The following is a 23020-nucleotide window of genomic DNA, read 5'->3' on the forward strand; positions in this document are numbered from 1 at the left end:
ATTTTGGGTGGGGGTGAGTGGAGGAGGGGTGGGCGGCTAAAATAAGCTGCTTAAACGATATGATTTTTAAATTTACAATATAAACAGTTGACTGTACTGAAAACTGCACAGTGCATTTTAAAGTAGACCACTATCTATTTCTTGCTGTAAAGCAGAACTGTTTGTGACCTTGTATTGAGTTTGTTTTGATCTCATCTCCCTTCATGTAATGAATAGGGAGATGAGATATTGTACTTCACCCCACATCAAAAATGTGAGTGGGTGAGTGTGCATGTGTATGTCTGTGTGCGTGAGTGAGTGAGCAAAACTAAGTATGTCGCAAACTCCTCCTAGACCCCAAGTCCTGTCGAGTTCAAGCTTGGTGGGTGGGTGCCTGACCATGTTAACTCATGCCTGCGTGATTGATGACGTCAAAGAGGTCGAAGGTCAAGAAATCTAAAAATTAGTTTACATGGCTTGTGTATTCCTATCTAGTAATTTTCTTTCATACTCTTTTATGGGCAGAACCACCTATGGTGTCCACCATGGAACAGCTCCCTGAGAGACCTCCAGAAGACTTAAATTTGGAAGAGACTTGGGAAGATGACGAAACATCAGACAGAGACAATAAATTGGAATCCCAAGCCCCTGTAGCCGATTCAGATCCCTTCTCTAATCTCATTATGGACATGAAAGCCTCCATCTCACCTCCGAGTTAAGTACAGTCTAACTCTTACCAGATCAGGAAAGGCTTACCAGACGATAACCTCCTGAAGGCAGAAGAAGACAGAAAAGTTTGTTCCAATTCTGGTAGCGACGTGCCGAACGCTTCATCAATCCAAAATGACAAGCTGATGGAAGTTTCCCCCGAAGGGATTAGAAATAGGACTAAAGTTGAAGAAGAATCGGAATGTGATTCGATCCAGCTACCAGAAAGACCTGCCGGTCTAAAACTTTCAGGATCACAAACTTTTTGAGCCACCGATGTTGCAGCTTCTTAAAAGATATATTTATTATTATTATTTGTTTCATCCCATAGTATTACAAGGTGAACAAGACAATAAAAGTACACATAAGTAAAAAATGTGAAAGGAAGTCAACTAAGAAACCCTTTTGGGCTTAATCGAATAGAGTACTCCCTATCTATATGTACATATATATATGTAAATATTTATATATATATATATATATATATATATATATATATATATATATATATATATATATATATATATATATATATATAAACTGTATATATATGTAAGCTTTTCTACTTCTTTTTTTTTTGTATCACCATGTGTGTAAATATTGAAGCACTAAGATATGCAGTATTTTTTCCTTGAAATAGCAAGAGATATAATAGAGAACACTGTTATGGAAGCTGTACTTAAAACTCTTGAAAAAACTGCTCTCCTAAATTTTAAGGAATAGTTTGGCAGAATTTTTTTCTGGGGAAATCTATCTTTATTTCATGCATAGTCTTGAATACTTCTGCAATACCATAAGACCATCTCTGCCCTGCACCTAAAAATACTGGGTTTTTTATTCTCTCTTGCATATTTTCAAAAGTGCCCTTCTCAAGGGTATCATGTTGAAAATTTTCTCATATTTACAGATGGAAATTATGAAGTTATGTCAATTGAGGTCATCAGCGGCCAAAATACAAAAACCTTGTAGTCTAGTTTAGTGAATATCTGTAGCATCGGTAAAATGTCATAATTAGGTGGTAGGTCCCCCTCACTGAGCATTACACTTTGAGCAGTTCTGTTAAGAGGTCAAATGTAAATTGGAGTCATCAGCTGCCAAAAGCCTGAAATCCTTGTCGACATCAAAATCAGCTGCGATTATCCTCATGCTCAGAAATGTACAAGAACTGAATGTTCTATGAAGAGGTCAAAGGTCACTTAGGGTCAAATTCTGACCACCTTGATCAGGCGCGTATCCAGGGGGGGCGTTGGGGGCGCGCGTATCCAGGGGGGGCGTTGGGGGCGTGCGCTCCCCAGGTAAGAAATAGAGGCGAGAAAAAAAGAGAGAAGAAAAAAGGGAAAAAGAGGGGAAAGAAGGGGAGAAAGGCAGGGAAAAGAAAAAGAAGAAATAGAGGAAATGGAGAAAAGGAGGGAGTAGAAAAAAGGGCAAGCAACTGGGAAGAGAAAAAAGAACAGTGACACAATTACAGGGCTGATCCCTATTATACACATAGTGTAGCCAGTGACGGATCGATGATTTTGGAAGGGGTGTGCCCTCACCCTACCCCTTACACCGACAACTCCATTTTGACGTTTTCATATTTCCTCTCTCACTAATATATATATATATATATATATATATATATATATATATATATATATATAAACAATTGTACAATTGTGCTATGAAACCAACTGTGGCTGGTCTCGACCGAGTCGTCGGGAACATGATGCATTTCGGTATTAGACCAGGATCTATATGCGAACTGCACTAGACATATGTCCTTCGATGCAACACTGCCATCCAGAGATAAAATGTTATACTCCGACCTGAATGCTAATTGTTACCCTAAACCTCGTACCGTAACTCATACAATGAATCTAAAAATAAATTCCGCATGTGATTGGAGAATTGAGCACATCTCCTGTGAATATCATGTAGTGCGTGGGGGGGGGGGGGCAGGCGGACGCACCTATCACTTCTTGAGATTGTTCCAATCTGCGTGAAAATGCCCCACCACCCACCCCCACAACCCCTACGCCCCACCCCTCATCGCTTCCCGATGGGTTACAAAACTTAAACAATAACCTTCGCCCGTAGTACCAAAACCTTGACAAAATCCGGCAACACACCACTTCATCGATAGATAACGAGTCTAGTGATCGGGCTGTGTATTAGTGATGCTAGAGGTCGTGCATATGGCAAGCCCTTTTAACATTTACCTCGCAATTAGACTTAAGTCGAATACATTTCACTTAAGTGGAATACATTCTACTTAAGTGAAATGTTATTCCACTTAAGTAAAATGTATTCCACTTAAGTAGAATTCAATATCCCTTAAGTAGAATTCCATTTCATTTCTATTTCACTTAAGTGGATATGCCTCCCACTTAAGTGGAATTGTATTTCACTTTAGTGGAAATGCATTCCACTTAAGTGGAATTGCATTTCACTTAAGTGGAATACATTTCCACTTAAGTGGAATAACATTTCACTTAAGCTAAATAGCCCATCTATTTCACTTAAGTGGAATACAATTCCACTTAAGTGAAATGCATTTCCACTCAAGTGAAATACAATTCCACTTAAGTAGAATGCATTTCCACTTAAGTGGAATTGTATTCCACTTAAGTGGAATACAATTTCACTTAAGTGGAATAATATCTTTTGCTCGTCAATTTCACGTAAGTGGAATTCTATTCTGCTTAAGTAAAATACAATTCCACTTAAGTGGAAGTGTTGATATGTGGCTTATATATAAATACAATTTAGGGTAATGTTCGTCGTAACGCATTCAATTGCTCAACACATATGATGATGTAGTCGATCCTCGTTGCACGTGTACATCATGGCTATGGCTAATCATTCACATCTAAACATTGCTGGAATGCGATCAAATAATTGTTGTTTTTAGAGACAATTCGAAGTGTTGTTTCCTCACTTGCACAGGGGAACAATCAGTATGATGAACAACAGAGGCGACGTACATCTTGTTAAAGTAACATAGGCAGTATTCGTAACTTTTTAGATAGTGAAACTTTTGACGAAATAAAAGATTCCATCCAAAATCCAAAAAAAATAATACGTTCTCTTGCCCTTGTCAATGCGTTTTCGGCTGTAGCTCCAACCACTTGTAATGTATTTGCCATGGCTTTATTTTGGTAATGGTATTCGTCAGGTACCAGGTCAGGTACGTACGTACTCACCTTGCACGGATGTTAAGTGCAAGCTGGATCCCGATGGACAGCCGATATTCATTGTGCACATATCGACACCACGTTCGTACACCTATCGCGGCAAGTTGTATATAATGGCGCGCAAAGGCATGGGCAAAGTTTGGCGTTGAATGTACTAGCCAATCAAATTCCACTTAAGTGGAATAGACTAGCCAATCACATTCCACTTAAGTGAAATAGACTATCCAATCACATTTCACTTAAATGGAATGCATTTCCACTTAAGTGGAATTGTATTCCACTTAAGTGAAATAGAAAGGACATGCCACTTAAGTGGAATTGTATCCACTTAAGTAGAATACAATTCCACTTAAGTGAAATGCATTTCCACTTAAGTGAAATACAATCCCCTTAAGTGAAATAGATTTAGCTTAAGTAAGATGCAGTGACAAGTTGATGAATTCAGCCTAAGTAATACAATTAAGCTTAAGTGGAATGGTATTCCACTTAAGTGAAATAGAATTCCACGTAAGTTAAATAGTATTCTGCTTAAGTGATATTGAATTCCACTGAAGTGAAATGTATTCGACTTAAGTCGAATTGCGAGGTAAATGTTAAAACGGCTTGCCATACGTGCACTGACCTAAATGGAGTGTAACCACTCCCGATTTTGCAATTTCCAAAGATCAGGCCCGAAAAATACCAAGAAATACCAAGAACACTGTGCTGTATGGATTTCTAGCAATATCTAGGGATGAATATCCCAAGATCTTACCTAAACTGAAGGCAGATAGAGAATCGAAACCTTCAGTGTACTGAACTTGAAACTGTGCGTCTTTCGAAATGAAAAGAATGTGGGGAATTGCACAATAAACAAATCAAAGTTATTTATTTCAGTCTCCCTTCAATTATTCGAATTTGTTAAGCAAACAGCAGATATCAAATCATATAAGTGAGCATGAAAATGGCGTTCCAGGATGAACAGCCTTCAAACCATGGGCGCAGATCCTGGTGCGGACAGCGGGACGCGTCCCCATCAACTTTTTCAGTAGTGGGGACATGATATACCGTGTCCCCACCAATTTGTCTTGACCAATAGCTGCATTTCAAGTTCCCCTGTATTGAACTTTGGCGCAGTTAGATCCAGCCCAGCCCCCCGGTTCCTACGCCCTTGCTAACCACTGCGTCACAACAACTGTTGAGAAATAATGCTGTTTTTCTTCAAAATGGAACGGAGGGTGATGTTCAAAATGCTGTACTTGTAAACAGGATAACTCAACACGTACACCTTTATTGAACTTCATATTTCAAATGGTCTTAAAATTGGCATTGTTTTCAGTGATTAATACTACATTACTCTAGGTTTGGCAGTAACTTGTGAAAATGTTTCATAGTGAAAATAAAACAATGTCATGTAACTCATTAATTATTAAAGGGGTGACAGAGCTGCTTTTCTTGCTCAAATTGATCAAAGCATATGTCCATGTGCTCATACATAGAGCATCTGTATGTCTTTATTTCACATAGGAAGACTGTTCTCTCTGGGTATTGAAACATTTTGGAATATAAATTCTACATTTTTGAGTCCTTAAAAGTTCTTAATTCTTTTGATTGCCTTGTTGCTAAAGTAATGGTCAAGGCAACGTTTCCTGAATCTGCATAGCTCATGTCGCGGAGCGGTTGAAAACTATTAATATACAACAACCAGTTAAAACAACAGTATCAGGCAGTATTTTATCACCCTCCGTTCCATTTTTGGAGAAAAAATTACGATTAAAACATTGAACACTTCTATCGCTTAGTATACAATTTCCGAGGAAACAACACCGTGAAACTGGAGAACATTTATGAATAAGAAAGGTTTGATTTGACTGCTTTGAAATAACGTATGACTGGCAAGATGCGTCGAGCGCTCTCTATCGGCCTCTTTTTGGTCAGTTTGCAACTTCAGAGGAACAATAGAAACCCGAAAAACTTTTAAAACGAACAAAGGATTCACAAACCTTTGTTCTGCCTAAAAGATAAGCAGAATGAAAATAAAATAAAACTGTTAGCAAACTGCTTATCCACTAGAGAGCCTGTGTAATAGAATGTGTAAAAGTTTCGATCCTAGCAGGATCTTCTTCAGAGGCTAAAAAAATAAGATAAGCAGAAAGTTTGGTTTATTGTAGATTTGTGTGCGCGGAATTAGCCCGATTGATACGGGGAAAGGGAAAAAAAATAATACGTTCTCTTGCCCTTGTCAATGCGTTTTCGGCTGTAGCTCCAACCACTTGTAATGTATTTGCCATGGCTTTATTTTGGTAATGGTATTCGTCAGGTACCAGGTCAGGTACGTACGTACTCACCTTGCACGGATGTTAAGTGCAAGCTGGATCCCGATGGACAGCCGATATTCATTGTGCACATATCGACACCACGTTCGTACACCTATCGCGGCAAGTTGTATATAATGGCGCGCAAAGGCATGGGCAAAGTTTGGCGTTGAATGTACTAGCCAATCAAATTCCACTTAAGTGGAATAGACTAGCCAATCACATTCCACTTAAGTGAAATAGACTATCCAATCACATTTCACTTAAATGGAATGCATTTCCACTTAAGTGGAATTGTATTCCACTTAAGTGAAATAGAAAGGACATGCCACTTAAGTGGAATTGTATCCACTTAAGTAGAATACAATTCCACTTAAGTGAAATGCATTTCCACTTAAGTGAAATACAATCCCCTTAAGTGAAATAGATTTAGCTTAAGTAAGATGCAGTGACAAGTTGATGAATTCAGCCTAAGTAATACAATTAAGCTTAAGTGGAATGGTATTCCACTTAAGTGAAATAGAATTCCACGTAAGTTAAATAGTATTCTGCTTAAGTGATATTGAATTCCACTGAAGTGAAATGTATTCGACTTAAGTCGAATTGCGAGGTAAATGTTAAAACGGCTTGCCATACGTGCACTGACCTAAATGGAGTGTAACCACTCCCGATTTTGCAATTTCCAAAGATCAGGCCCGAAAAATACCAAGAAATACCAAGAACACTGTGCTGTATGGATTTCTAGCAATATCTAGGGATGAATATCCCAAGATCTTACCTAAACTGAAGGCAGATAGAGAATCGAAACCTTCAGTGTACTGAACTTGAAACTGTGCGTCTTTCGAAATGAAAAGAATGTGGGGAATTGCACAATAAACAAATCAAAGTTATTTATTTCAGTCTCCCTTCAATTATTCGAATTTGTTAAGCAAACAGCAGATATCAAATCATATAAGTGAGCATGAAAATGGCGTTCCAGGATGAACAGCCTTCAAACCATGGGCGCAGATCCTGGTGCGGACAGCGGGACGCGTCCCCATCAACTTTTTCAGTAGTGGGGACATGATATACCGTGTCCCCACCAATTTGTCTTGACCAATAGCTGCATTTCAAGTTCCCCTGTATTGAACTTTGGCGCAGTTAGATCCAGCCCAGCCCCCCGGTTCCTACGCCCTTGCTAACCACTGCGTCACAACAACTGTTGAGAAATAATGCTGTTTTTCTTCAAAATGGAACGGAGGGTGATGTTCAAAATGCTGTACTTGTAAACAGGATAACTCAACACGTACACCTTTATTGAACTTCATATTTCAAATGGTCTTAAAATTGGCATTGTTTTCAGTGATTAATACTACATTACTCTAGGTTTGGCAGTAACTTGTGAAAATGTTTCATAGTGAAAATAAAACAATGTCATGTAACTCATTAATTATTAAAGGGGTGACAGAGCTGCTTTTCTTGCTCAAATTGATCAAAGCATATGTCCATGTGCTCATACATAGAGCATCTGTATGTCTTTATTTCACATAGGAAGACTGTTCTCTCTGGGTATTGAAACATTTTGGAATATAAATTCTACATTTTTGAGTCCTTAAAAGTTCTTAATTCTTTTGATTGCCTTGTTGCTAAAGTAATGGTCAAGGCAACGTTTCCTGAATCTGCATAGCTCATGTCGCGGAGCGGTTGAAAACTATTAATATACAACAACCAGTTAAAACAACAGTATCAGGCAGTATTTTATCACCCTCCGTTCCATTTTTGGAGAAAAAATTACGATTAAAACATTGAACACTTCTATCGCTTAGTATACAATTTCCGAGGAAACAACACAGTGAAACTGGAGAACATTTATGAATAAGAAAGGTTTGATTTGACTGCTTTGAAATAACGTATGACTGGCAAGATGCGTCGAGCGCTCTCTATCGGCCTCTTTTTGGTCAGTTTGCAACTTCAGAGGAACAATAGAAACCCGAAAAACTTTTAAAACGAACAAAGGATTCACAAACCTTTGTTCTGCCTAAAAGATAAGCAGAATGAAAATAAAATAAAACTGTTAGCAAACTGCTTATCCACTAGAGAGCCTGTGTAATAGAATGTGTAAAAGTTTCGATCCTAGCAGGATCTTCTTCAGAGGCTAAAAAAATAAGATAAGCAGAAAGTTTGGTTTATTGTAGATTTGTGTGCGCGGAATTAGCCCGATTGATACGGGGAAAGGTGATTAATTTTCTCTAGGTGGGTTATGGTGCGGTTATCTATAATTCTTTCGAAAATCTTACCTAAGGCTGGGAGGAGACTAACTGGTCGATAGTTTTGAATTTTGGTGCGGTCTTTACTTAGTTTCGGTATTAAAATCTGTTTGGCGGATTTCCATGGGGTTGGGAAATAACCCAGTGTAAGGAGTTCGTTAAATAGTGGGAAAATATGAGAGTTAATGAATATCGGAGGGGAGTTTTTAGGCATTTGGTCATTTATGTTGTCAAGACCAGTGGAGGATGCATGTTTAAGTGGCACTATACCAATTGTTTATATCTATTTTATTGAGCAGAGGGATGTTTTTGTTGAGACATCCTAATGGGTTGGTGTTAAAGCTGGTTGCATTACTGATAATTGTACGGTCTATTTCGTGTTTACAGCTGATATCGTATGGGGGCCATCGTAGATATTGAATATACTTTTAAAGTACGATTCAATTAGCTTTATTTGGTCTTGAGTTTTTGTGATGAGGTTACCTACGTTATCTCTAAGGCCTTGGTCTGTTTTACCTGTGTTTGGTGTTGTAATGGGGTTAAATGATTTTTTTTTTTTAATTTTCCAAAAGTGTTTCGGGTTTTTATCATTAATGATTAAATCGCAGTTGTTTTGGACGCGGTTTTGTTAATCCGCCAATATTTGTCTGTTTATTGCTATTTAAGTTGGTTAATTTGGGTTTTTAGAGTTGGGTCTCGGGAGATGATATAAGTTCTACATAGGCGACGTCTGAGTTTCATAAGTGTAAGAATATTCTTATTAGTTTTCGTTTTCTGTTTTGTTTTTAAGGGACAGTGTCTTTTGAAAGTATAGAAGATATGATGGGCAACGCTGTCACAGTAATTGTCGATGTAATTTAGCTCGTTGTTTTGGTTGTTGTATTTTGGGAGTCTGTTTTATTGTAATTATACGTCAATTCGTTATTTGGTATGCAGTTGAGGTTTATGTCTAGCTCAAAAACGAGTGGAAAATGGTCACTGCTTTAGTCATCTTCTAGGATTTGTATCGAATGTGTTTTAGTTGCGAGGTGATTTGAGGTTATATGGGTAGTCAAGTAGTTCTGTAATATTGTTTATTGGGTTCATCCTAGGTTTGGTATTTTGGTTAATTATCGTTAAGTTGTATTTATCACATATTTCTTAGAGAGACTTGCCTTTTTCAGAAAAAAATATGTGGTGGGCATTTACTAGGAGTTTTTTAATTTTTTTATTAGAACATTTTTTTTATCATATCGGTGGATATGGGCTCATTTGGGGGACTATAATCATACCACGAGAGTGTCCATTAGCTATAGGTTGTATTGAGGGTGTGTTATTCTTGCGTCAAATGGCGTACCATGGAAGGGGGAGTGGGGGGGGTTGGGTGGTCTATCTGGCAGTGGCGGAGCGTCCATACAGTCAGGGGGCGGATGCCCCCCTGACGGACTCAAATGGACTGCTGGCGCCCTTTTCAGCTTTTTACCACTTTTTATTTATATGCGATTATTGACGTTTTTAATGCGCTCTCATCTACCTATTGACATTTGTCACATTTTTTTTGGCGATGACACCTATTTATTCTTCATTTATCTGCATATTAGCAAGGCCCGGCAAGGGTCATTTCCGGCGATCTAGTGAGCATCTTTATTCAAATATTTCTCTACACTCCGTGCCAACCCGTGGTGGCGCTCCGCTTAGATAGTGTCGAAAGCGCTCCTACAGACCATCCTCGCCCCCTCGACCAATACCCCTAGCTCCGACACTGCAAAAGACCCGATAGAAATACGTATTCTTTATAAGTGCACAATTTTGAAAAACCCCTCTTTTCAGTCCCCTCTCTTGTCCTCTCTGAAACACCCATCAACATTGAAATAAGACGTGGAGTAGAAGACACCCTTGTCTTTGTTATACACAAATTTCGTGTAATTATCTGACCGGGAAAGTCTTGTTGTTTATAGGCCTATGATTTCTATAGTTTTTCATAAATCATATATCAGGTTTTTTTGCCCCCCCCCCGCACGCCCCCACACAACACCCAATTCCAAAATAAACTTCAGATTCGTAATCAGCGTGTCGCGAACTACCAGAAAAGATACACATTTATCGCCTTTGCGACAAAAAGTGTTTTCACCTAAAAAAAAACCGTAAGGGGTACGGACCTCTTGCAGTTTTTTGCCAAAATTGACCCATTTATTCATAAATGTCAAGATAAAACTCAAGATAACAAACAAAGGTTTGATTTGACTGCTTTGAAATCACGTAGGCCTATCACTGGCAAGATGCGTCGAGCACCCTCTTATGACACTTATTTCGCTCAGTTTGCAACTTCTGAGGAACAATAGAAAACCGAAAACTTTTAGGGACAACAAAATGTTTTATAACCTTTGTTCGTCGTAAAAGTTTTTCGGTCTTACTTTTCTTTGAGGTGAAAAAAAGAAATTGTCGCAAAAGCGATAAATGTGTATCTTTTCTGGTAGTTCGCGACAAGCTGATTACGAATCTGAAGGGTTTTTTGGAATTAGGTGCTGTGTTGGGGCGTGGGGGGCAAAAAACCTGATTTGCAGTTTTGCCAAAACTGACCAAAAATCGATCCAAAATCGATTTCGCCCAAATGACGTAACAGGGGGTAACCGATGCTCAGGAGCCCAAATTTGCAACTCCCAGGTCCATATCTGCTTCCGTGCGGGAGACACGTGGTCCCAAGAAATCTGCATAGCCCTCCAAAAGATTTTATTGATAAGATCCAAAGTACTATTTTTGAATTATTTCGAACGGGAAAACTGATAAAGTAAGGAAAATTACTATGTATAATGAAAAGGGGGGTTTAAAAAAATATATGTTCACAGCTTTGTTGGTGCTCTCAAAACCTCTTGGGTCAAGCGTTATTGTAATAATGCCAACACGGGGTATTGGAAGCTCTTTTATTTCATTCATCTCTGTCGCCGTCCGGTAAAGAGTTGCTTTTTAATTTTAATTTTCATGACCAGGATATTTCCTGTATTTAAAAATACCTTCATTGGACAAATTTGTATGGTTTTGAGTAAGCTTAGCTACCTTTAAGAAACCATCGGAAATTTGGTGTGCAAATCCCTAATAATTTTATTAGAATTGATAATACCATTGTTTATGACAAAAAAAGCTTTTACGACGCCGGTTTACTGTTTGTTAGGGATATGTTTTTGCTAGATGGGAAGCAATTGTCCAAATAATGCTTTTCTGACCAGTCTTCTACATTGTTAAGCTATTGTATGCTTTATAGAAGACTTCCTTTCACATTGTATATTTGCACGTGAAAAAACAAAATAAATCAAATCAAATAACTAATAATTATTTCTAAACAGTTACTGTGGTTAGTGTTATGTACTTAGAAGGTAAGACAAACTCTCTGTCTAGAATTCAACTCCCAGAGGATGTATTGTTTTGGTATTTCTTTTCCTCATTTTTCAGTTAAAATATTAGAAAAGCCTATCATTTCTCAATTAACAGTTACTGTGGCGAAGTTGTTATGTTGTATAATTTTGCATATTTATTATTGTTTTGTACAATGAAATTGTCAATAAACTGAAAAAAAAGAGACATACTCCTTGTCTTGAATTCAAACACCAGAGGATGCATTTGATTTTCTATTTATTTGCCTTCTAATGTTGTGAAGAATAAATATTAGAAACGAGTATTAAATCTCAACAGTTCTCGTGGCGCAGTTGGTAGTGCTCTGGACTGGGGAGACAGACAAACTCCATGTCTCCGGTTCGAACCCCAGACAGAGCATTTTATATTTTTGCTCTTTTACTGATTCCATTCTGGACTTTGAAGTTTAAATATTAGAAACGAGCATTAATTCTCAACAGTTCTAGTGGCGCAGTTGGTAGTGCTCTGGACTGGAGAGACAGACAAAACTCCATGTCTCCGGTTCGAACCCCAGACAGAGCATTTTATATTTTTGCTCTTTTACTGATTCCATTCTGGACTTTGAAGTTTAAATATTAGAAACGAGCATTAATTCTCAACAGTTCTAGTGGCGCAGTTGGTAGTGCTCTGGACTGGAGAGACAGACAAACTCCATGTCTCCGGTTCGATTCCCAGACAGAGCATCATGTCTGCGGTTCATGTCCAGACAGAGCCTTTTACTTTTCTACCCTCTGGAGGGAGTGGAAGTATAAATATAAGAAACAAAGTTTCTCCAGAGGGAACCAAAATGGTGTAATTGGTTATTCCATCGTTCAGTAAGCAATTGGTTTGGATTGCATCGGTTCAAGTCCCAGGTGAGTATTTGCAAAAGGAGTTCTGACAAGTGGATAAGGTGAATCCCGAAGGTGGGCGGCCCCCCTCCTGACAGGTGGGTAAGGTGAGTACCAAGGTGAGAGGTGAGAAGGGGTGGACAAGGTCAGGTCGCCACCCCTCTCCCTGACAAGGTAAAGGCGCGGACAAATGGAGACCGCCGCCACCCCTCCCCCTGACAAGGTTCACGCGCGGACAAGTGGAGTTCGCCGCCACCCCTCCCCCCTGACTAGCTAATCGGTAGTCGGGGGGAGGAGTAGTGGAGAATATGTTTTATAAAAACGACTAAGTCCAAACAGCAGGATCTTTAAATATTTGTAAAGCTTTAGAATCCAGAGGCCCACCTAATGGTCTAGTGGTAAAGACTTTTGCTTTTGCATCTCAAGGTCCCTGGCTCAAACTCAACCTCTGCTTTTCCTTTTACAATACTCATGTAAAAGGAAGAAAGAAAAGAAGAAAAAAAGAGTGATACTTTGAAATAACTTCTTTTTTTTAATGACAAATCAGTTCATGGACAGGATATACCTTCATCCCTCCCACCACGGTTAATACCCTTCAACTACCTGTCCAGAAACAGGTTATCCCTCATCAAATTATTATGCAAATACTAATCAACACATGCAATACATATTTCATAAACATTCTTAGTGATACCTGCATCTACTATTGAGATGGTTGGGTGACAACAGACAGTTATTTTCTATAATGTTTCTATTATTTATAATATCAGCCTGGGGGCAGTTATTTAATGATACTAAGTAGTCACATGTACATATGGGATAAGCCTATGGCTTTTTTACTTCACACCAGGTGGCTATCCAATTCACACCAGTACATTCTTTTTGGACATTTTTTTTTAAACATTTGGAAGACCATTTCAACATGAAGGGAAAAAGAATTGATTTCTCCTAGATAAAAATAATAACCCCATCTTACTTTAGCCAGACAGGGCTTGAATCCATAGGTTTGCTTGACAACAAGTTCCCAACAAAACAAAGGAGTTGGCCTTCCATGGCTGATTGATTATTCAATTTACAATACCATGGCACCCCTGCTACCATCAATAAAATTTTCTTTAACTTTCATTTATTAACTAAACCTGATTTTGAATTAATTTTAAATAACTTTTTAAAAATTTTACATTTTTGCCCTCAAGTTTGAAAAAGGAAACGATACTACCATAGCACAAACAACATACATGTGGAAAGGTAGCTCCCTTTCATTGCTGTCTCAATCACACACCCCCCCGCTCCGACTACCACACCCCACCAAATTATATACACGAAGAGTGAAAGTTTCTTTAAATATAGCCTTTTCATGCAGTAAACCTGTGCTGCTGCAAACTGAAAATTCAATTAAAAGATTCTCCCTCTTCACTTTCAACACTTTCATTTCTCCTTCTCTATCCTTCGCCTCACCACCCCCCCCCCCACCCCTGGTCCTTCCAACTATCATCTATAACTCCTGCCAATATCAAATTCAGTCACCTTAACATCCCCCCATAAAGTGTCAGTCAGTCAAGCACCACAATGTTTGTAGACCAAGAAATCAACACCCGAAACCCATTTTTAAAACTTTAAAGCCCCATCAAATAAAGATGCTGTTTTTTTCTTCTTTTTCTCTAAACAAGATAAACACACAAACACCAAATCCAAAATATATAAAATTCCAATTCCCATTTTGAATATTCTTCAAATTTTGTTTGCCAAGCCACGTTAAAAAAGTGAGTGTTATTCTTTTTGGCCTTCCCCCATCTTTGTGTTTGCATTGCAACAAGGTGTAGTTTTCTATACTAAAAAAAAAACAAATGAAATCAAATAAAACTTAAATAAAAGATGATTACAGCACATGCAGGAGAAGAGTGAGAGCCCTCCCAAATACTACCGGCTTATGTATACAAAAGACCTTTTTTCCGAAATCCTTTTTCCGACATCGTGGCAATACGAGAGTTACTTTTCACCCCCGCTCCACCATCCACGCAGGAACCCACCCAGACCCCCCTGCGGGGACGATTTATTCTGTTCCAGTTTCTCGTCCAAGGAGGGTAACTCTATATGGTTCAGAGCCATGTCAAAGAAGAGCGGTTTGCACGGTGACAGCTTAAAGTCCAGTGGAAATGTGGTGAAGTTGGGCTTGGCGGCCAGGTCCGGCTGGTTGGCGTTGTACCAGTCAAGCCATTCCGCCAGCGGTCGATTGTCCTTCAGACCGAGTTGCGCCATTCTTTTGCTGATGGAAGGTTCATTGGAATCTGAAAAATGAACGCAGAGAGGTTCTTGGTAAGCCATGTTTTTTTTTTAAAGTATTCTTGGGTGGAGGGTATTTTCTATGGGTGAGGATAATCCGGAGGGTGGGGGAAGTCAATTCAATTAACTGTGAGAAACGTCATTGAATTAGGAACCACCTACAGTAAGGCCTATTGTCATCTTTGTAGTAAGTTTGTCACCTTGAGCTACATTACAGTTCATAAGTAGGGGGGGTATATTTGAGTGGAATTTGGGATTCGAATCCCCGAATAGAGAAAGTTTACAAAAACTTGTTAATTTGCAGTCATTTTTTGTTATTGCTGTCACAAACAGAAATGGCTACCCACTTTCTATTATTTGTAGATGACAGAGACTGGTTCAATCGCAGACTACAAGGCCAGATAAACTCTTTATATTTTGGCTTTCAATTTCTTTATTCTGACAAATTTCGATAGTACAAAAAACAGCAGTTTTGATCCGGCTTTGATACTTCCTTGTGATCCCTGGACATCATACATTCAGCTACAAGCAAAAATAACTGTTGTCTGTCCTGTCCACCACAATAATCCTATTGTAATATTTTCAGACCCTAAGGGCTAATAGGTCTCTTCCCCCCTCCCCCCCAAAAAAAAAAATAAGTGTGAAAAGGGACGGTGCTGCTTCCAACCAAATGAATCTTTTCACTCATTGTTTAACCAAAGAGAAAAATTTGGGAAAGAAAACAACAGATTATTAATATAAAGGCCATATTTCTCTGAATCATTGTCTATGCTCCGATGGAATACATTTGTTCCAGTAGCAGGGTTCAATTCCCAGGTTCCAAATGGACATGGCAGTTTAATCTGCATTTTCCTGACGATCAGACCCAAAAGAGAACATCGATATGTCTCTCCACCATTATCCCAAAGAAGAAACCTTTCAGAAACTCAAGGGATTTCTTCCTTTTAAATTAACCAGGGTCCTACACAAAATTAACAGGGTAGTAACATGATGGTCTCTGCCTGATTCCCCCTCCCCCCACCCAATTTCTTTTCTTAATTTGTTGGTATTCATCCTTTCATATATAGTCCATCTTGCATTTTGCCTTTTGAAAAACAAGAATCCTTAATCTTCATCCAAAGCAGCAAAAAGTTTCTTTCCAAACACAGTAAATTGAATATTATTATTATTATTATTATATTATTATTAAGTACATACCTAGAATGGAGGCCACCTGAGCAGAGTACTTCAAGCTGTGATATCTTGTGCAAGAGTGTCCAATTCCTCTACCTCCACCTATTGATTAAATGAAACCAAAATCTAATCATGATGTCTTACACATTAAGTTTTTAGGGAGTGTCACTACCCGACAAGCCCTATAGGGTTTTTTAGTACACTTCCTTTCACAAGTTTTGTTTCTTATCTCCTTCTATGTCATATGTCATACTTATGTTAAAATAGAACAAAAATCAATAAATGAAATGAAATAAATGAAATTAGTTACCTTTTTTTTAATTCGAGTAAAAGTTTTGTTTTTGTTGTTGTTGATATCAAAACAAAAGGAGTTTAACCCCTGGTCGACCTGGCGAGAGGTCCTACGGGGGATAATAATTTTGTTTTTATAGAATAGACATTTTTTTTTCTTTTTCTTGGAGAGGTTGTTTATGTTCAGTCAGGGAATTGCTGGTAAATGAAGTCTTATATATTTACATAGGACAGGATAGCCATAATCATACCCGAGGTCAGAGTCGAAGAGTCAATTAGGGAGGGATTTCTAAAGGAGAGGAATTTTTTAAGTACTGAGAATTGTGGAGACGGAGTGGTTTCTATTGTTGGGTATGGAGTGGTTGTGTTTTCTATTGTTTGGTAACAATATAATCTGTATATATAAGTATACTTAGGCCTAGACCCATTTTGGAAAGGATTTTTTTAATGGAATGAGACTTTAAGTAGTAACAATTGTGAATACAGAAAGAGTTTGATTTTTGGGTAGTGAGTTGTTGCGACTTTGTATTTCAGGGGGAGGTCTTCAATCAAAGGGTCGTTCTCGAGGTTGTTTTTGTATAACTTGGTGTTGAATTCTTCAAGTCGGGTGAAAATAGATTTTGTGTTTGCTGCACGGAGAACATACAAAGTAGCAATATAGGTAGGGATTTTGAGTGTGAGTCGATAAGCTGTGGTGTGGATTCTGTTTAAAATTTGTTTATTGGGATTAGAGATGGTAAGCAGGGAGATTCTCCCGTAACTGAGAATCGGTTTTACTTTGGGTTTATAGATTTGAATAATTGTTTTCGGAGGGAAGTTATATTTGTGTGAGAGAATTTGAATGGATTTAAGTTGGAACCAGCAGCGTCCTGCAGTTCTGTTACAATGTGGAATTAAACGATAATTTGCTATCAAAAGTGGTACCGAGGAAGGTTGCATTAGGAGTAGCAGTGATTGAGGTGTTGAAAAGATTAACTTTGGAAATATGGTTATGGTATTTTGAGTTTATTATGGAGAAATTGGCTAGGTTAGATTTTGAGGGATATATTTTTGTTCTCCACATCGAGCACCAATTTTCGAGATGTGTAATTGCTCTTTTAATATTTAGTTCCGTCATATAGATATTTTTACTGGTGCTCCAAATGGCTATGTCGTCAGTGTACTGACTATAGTGGCATTCAGATAGAGGGGGGATGTTCAAATCATTAACAAATAGGGTGCAGGGGAGGGGGCTGAGAACAGCGCCCTGTGGAGTACCTGCACCAAGTGGAATAGGTTTTGATTGTTGGTTTTTGTAGCATATTTTGGCATTGCGCTCACTAAAGAAAGAGGAAAGAAGTCTGGTGTAATTGGAGGGGAGATTAAAGTTAAGTAGTTAAATTCTTATGCCGTTGTGCCAAGTTTTGTCGAACGCCTTTTCGGCATCAAGGAAGAGGGCAGTGGTATCATGTCTTTTTATGAAGCCGATGCGAATTTCTTTGGAAAGGTGGAAAGTTTGGTTTATTGTAGATTTGTGTGCGCGGAATTAGCCTGATTGATACGGGCAAAGTGATTAATTTGCTCAAGGTGGTTTATGGTGCAGTAATCTATAATTCTTTCGAAAATCTTACCTAAGGCTGGTAGGAGACTAATTGGTTGATAGTTTTGAATTTTGGTGTGTCTTTACTTAGTTTCGGTATTAAAATCATTTTGGCGGATTTCCACAGGGTTGGGAAATGACCCAGTCTAAGGAGTTTGTTAAATAATGGGAAAATATGAGAGTTAATGAATATCGGCGGCCGACGGAGGGGAATCTTTTAGCATTAGGTCATTTATGTTGTCAAGACCAGGGGAGGAGGCATTTTTGCATATTCAGTGGCACTATACCAATCATTTATATCTATTTCTTTGAGTAGAGGGATGTTTTTGTTGAGACATCCTTAGAAGTTGGGGATAAAGCTGCATTACAGATAATTGTACGGTCTATTTTGTGTTGGAATCTGTTATCGTATGGAGGGCCATCTAAGATATTGAATATAGTTTTCAAGTATGATTCACTAAGCTTTATTTGGTCTTAATTTTTGTGATGAGGTTACCTACTTTATATCTAAGGCATTCGTCTGTATTACCTGTGTTTGGGTTGTAATGGGTTTATGATATTTTTTTAATTTTTCCAAAAGTGTTTTGGGTTTTTGTCATTAATGATTGAATCGCATTTGTTTTGGATTCGGTTTTGGTCGACCGCCGATATTTGTCTATTTATTTGTTTTTTAGGTTGGTTAATTTAGGTTTTTAGAGTTGGATCTGGGGAGATCATATAGGTTCTATGTAGGCGACGTCTGAGTTATTTAGTGTAAGAATATTCCTATTTAGTTTTGGATTTCTGTTTTGTTTTTAATGGGCAGTGTTGTTTGAAGGTATTAAAGATATGTTGGGCAATGCTGTCACAGTATATGCCGATGTAATTTAGCTTGTTGTTGTGGTAATTGGCAATAGTGTTGTTTGTTATGATCCCTTTTTAAATGATGTCCAGTCTGTTTTATTGTAATTATACGTTAATTCGTTATTTTGGATGCGACTGAGGTTTATGTCTAGCTCAAAAAGGAGTGGAAAATGGTCACTGATTAGGTCATCTTCTAGGATTTGAATCGAATGAGTTTTAGTTGCAAGGTGGTTTGAGGTTATGGCGTAGTCAAGTAGTTCAGTATTATTGTTCTTTGGGTTTATCCTAGTTTTGGTATTTTGGTTAATTATTGCTAAGTTGTGTTTATCACATCTTTCTAATAGGGATATGCCTTTTTCAGATATTTTGGTGCTACCAAAAATGATGTGGTGGGCATTTAAATCTCCTAGTAGTATTGTATTTTTATTAGAACTTTTTTTGATTGTGGATATGGGCTCCTTTGGGGACTATAATAGCTAATAATGTGGAGAGGTTTATTGTCTCTTTCGAGTACAATTTCAATTGTTTGGGTTTGTTTGGGAGGAGGGTGGCTTTGAGGTTGTTTTTTTCAGCAATAAGTACTCCTCCCATAGAGCGAGAGATATCGTGTCTGAAAGTTTGGTAACCAGGGATGCTAAGGTGGGAATTTTTATTTAGTTTAGTTTCGTTTAACGAAATGATATCCGGGGAGTGGTTGGCGAATATAGTAAGTAGGAGGCTTAATTTTGGAAGGATACTGTTGATGTTTAGGTGGAGGAACTTGACCGAAGGGAGTGTGCTTGTCATGTAGGTGATTGAGGAGGGCTAAATATTGAAAGATGCTTGAGACGTTCCATAATTACAGTTTCTGGGATATTTAAGTTTAGGTGTTTTAGTGCTAACACGGTGGCGTAACTGGCAAGGTCGTCAGATTTAATATTAATGTTGGCTTTTTGGAAGGTGTATTGTACTAATTCAATTACAAAGGTTGCGATATTAAGTTTTTTTTTCAGTGACGATTTTATTTGTTATTCCACTTTTAGGGGTAAAATTGGTTACATTCGCGTAGGTTCTTTGTTCTTGTTGTTTGTTATTATTTTCAGTTTTAGCTTCTTTAAATTTTGGGCATCCTTTGTAAAGGGCGACATGAGTCCCTGAGCAATTGGCACATTTTGGGTTTTCTTTTGGTTTGGGACAGTCTTTAACTCTGTGGTTTTCACCACATCTGAGACATCTGGTTTGATTTTTGCAAGTATGGTGGGTGTGTCCAAAAAGTTGACATTTGAAACATTGAGTGATTTGGGGGGGCTCGTGGTATTCTTCTGTTTTGTGTTTAGAGTATCCTAAGTAGAAACCTTGTTTGATTAGGGATTGTTGAGGCTCTTGTTCTTCAAACGTCATTTTTACTTTCCAAGTTGTATTGTTTGTGGCATGACTAATGAGTCTTTTAGTTTGTATTGGGGTGTATTCTTGGTCTTTGAGTTCTTGTTCAATATCTTTGATTTGAATTTCAGGGTTTATGCCACAGGCTACTACGGAGAAGTTTCTTTGTCATACTTTTTGGGGGATTCTTGGTTTGGGGTTGCCTAGTTTAGTCTTTTGAGTCCATGGTTTCAGGAGGATATTTGCAGATTTAGGGTCATGGGGGTGATTAGGATGTCGTTACTACGAAGACGGTTTATATTTGAGATCATGGCATTTGGTTTTTCTTCATTGATTAGTTTAGCAAGTGTTTATTGGGTTTTTTGATAGTTCTGGTAAGATTCCTGATACAATGATTGTTTGAGCGGACTTTTTGGTGGTTGGTTTGGAGTTAGGAGATGGGTTTATTTCAACGTAGATTGGACGTTGTCTTTTTCTGCTATTTTTGTACAGGGATCCAGTCATTAATGTCTATGTCAAAATCAGAGAGGTTTAGGTTTTCGACTAGGGGGGCGGTTATAGGTGGGTAAGGGGTTGTCATATTGGCAAAACAGCCCCTCCCTACAGGTTTTAAATGGCTTCTATACAATGAAATTGATCATAAACTTCACTTACCAGAAAGAATTAATCTCCAGCCTAAGACGGCGGACGGAAAGAATAGGAACTCCTTTTGAAGAGACACACTATGAATCGAAAGTGTACTCGGCAGCGTTGTGTTGGTATCCAAGGACGCGTACGTTTTGTAAATGGCGAGTAAGTCATAGAGTGAAGGATGATGGGGTGGCGCTATGTCAAAAAGCTAACTGTTGACCAACATAATCCACAGAACCCTAAGGTAAGGAGAGGAATGCAAAAGAAATTAGCCAGTTTTCTTCAAAGTAAGTCTCGTACATTTAGCACAAAACATTAAACACTAATTAGCAACTAATTCCAACAAATTTTAGGCTGTGATTGAAACTTTACTGGTGGAAACATAATTAAATATATATTACATTTTTATGAACCTTTCTTTCTTATGACTAACCTTGACTGTATATTGCAGCTTTCCAGCTTAGCTGGTGTTTTTCCATCAAATCAGCTCATCTTTGAGTTTTCTGATCTTGACAACAATCAACTGTCTTTTTAATTTACCACAACCCAGACCACACTAATTGGCAACTCTTTCCAACAATCTAAGGCAACAATCATCAATTTAAGACAACCAAATTACTAATTACAAAATGATTCCAACAAACTAAGGCACCAGGTCTCATTAATTTAGCACAAAACAGACCACACTAGTTAGCAAATCATATCAATAAACTAAGGCAAAACTTATAAATTTAATACAAACACACCACACTAACTACCAACAAATTATCACAGTACTCCTCTTCAATTTAGCACAAACAGACCACACTAATTAGCTACTCATTTCACCAAACTAAGGCACAATGTCTCTTTAATGTATCACGAAACAGACCACACCAAAGTACCGACTGGTTCCAACAGGCTAAGGCACCGTGTCTCGTACATTTAGCACTGATCTTGACAATCAACTGTTGAGAGGACAAGACTGATGTTCATGATACTGGCTTACACTGATGTTTCCCTTGAAACTTAATTTTTCTCCAATTTCTGTTAAATCACCTCCAGATAACACTTCCAGATATCTTTGTAGAGGACAAGCTTGAAGGATCTTCTCGTATTTGGTGGAGTTGAGATCTTTACCAAAGAGAACGTTTCCTCTCACAGTATCATTTTGGATCCAAGCTTGTTGAGCAACATAGGCCACAGATCTCTGATGAAAGGAGAGGAATACAAAACAAATTAGTCACTTTTCTTCAAAGTAACAGCAAAAGTAAAAAAAGTCAAACCCTGTTAACAACCAAACTGTCAGCCGTGAGATAAAACATGTATACTCTTCTAGAGGGGCAATTTGTGAAAGAAATGGAATTTTATGGTCAGATCAAAGTTATTGGACACTGGTTTGAACAACTCTCAAAAAAGACCTCACTAAATACCAACTCGTTCCATCAAACTAGGTACAATGTCTTATTTTAGACAACCAAAATACTTATTACAAATTCATTCCAACAAACTAAGGCAACAGGTTTCATTAATTTAGCACAAAACAGACCACACTAATTAGCAACTCATATCAATAAACTAAGACAGAACTTATCAATTTAATACAAACACACCACACCAATTACCGACTGGTTCCAATAGGCTAAGGCTGAGGTCTTATACATTTAGCACAAAAATGTCTCCTACATTTCTAATTAAAAACTAATACCAATAAACTAAGGCACCATGTCTCAATAATTTAGCACAAAAACAGACTACATTAATTAGCATCTCATGCCAATAAACTAAGAAACCAATTAGCTTCATTTTGATGTTGTCATGGATGCTTGGAATGAGTGGAATGTGTCACTCTGTACAAACTATATCATGGAACTTGTTCAGCCTTTCTGTAAGAATAGTAGTTTAGCACCAAAAAAAAACAACATCAAATACCGACTGGTTCCAACAGGCTAAGGCACCATGTCTCATACATTTAGCACAAAAACAAGAACACACCAAATACCCACTGGTTCCAACAGGCTAAGGCACTGTGTCTCGTACACTTAGCACAAAAACAGACAACACCAAATACCGACTGGTTCCAACAGGCTAAGGCACCGTGTCTCGTACATTTAGCACAAAAACTGACCACACCAAATACCAACTGGTTCCAACAGGCTACGGCACCGTGTCTCATACAATTAGCACAAAAACGCACCACACCAATTACCTTTTTCAATAGGCTAAGGCACTGTGTCTCGTACAGTTAGCACAAAAACAG

At 38.1% G+C, this 23020-nt stretch overlaps 1 protein-coding gene and 1 long non-coding RNA gene across 16 annotated transcripts in view; one reads left to right on the forward strand and one right to left on the reverse strand.

Moving 5' to 3' along the window:
• Positions 1 to 23020, reverse strand: part of LOC139977961 (uncharacterized) — a gene marked incomplete in the record, with an annotated part of 396810 nt that overhangs the window by 335467 nt on the left and 38323 nt on the right.
• Positions 1 to 23020, forward strand: part of LOC139977974 (uncharacterized) — a 184549-nt gene that overhangs the window by 20758 nt on the left and 140771 nt on the right. For 14 of the 15 annotated variants that reach the window (XR_011796841.1, XR_011796847.1, XR_011796851.1 and 11 more), the window contains one exon: positions 505 to 2639. This is a non-coding gene — a long non-coding RNA (uncharacterized lncRNA). Of the gene's footprint in view, positions 1 to 504; positions 9083 to 23020 lie in introns of those variants that run through there. The other variant, XR_011796837.1, reaches the window with a different exon arrangement.

Source organism: Apostichopus japonicus, chromosome 12 (genome assembly GCF_037975245.1).
Source record: "Apostichopus japonicus isolate 1M-3 chromosome 12, ASM3797524v1, whole genome shotgun sequence".
NCBI lineage: Eukaryota > Metazoa > Echinodermata > Holothuroidea > Aspidochirotida > Stichopodidae > Apostichopus > Apostichopus japonicus.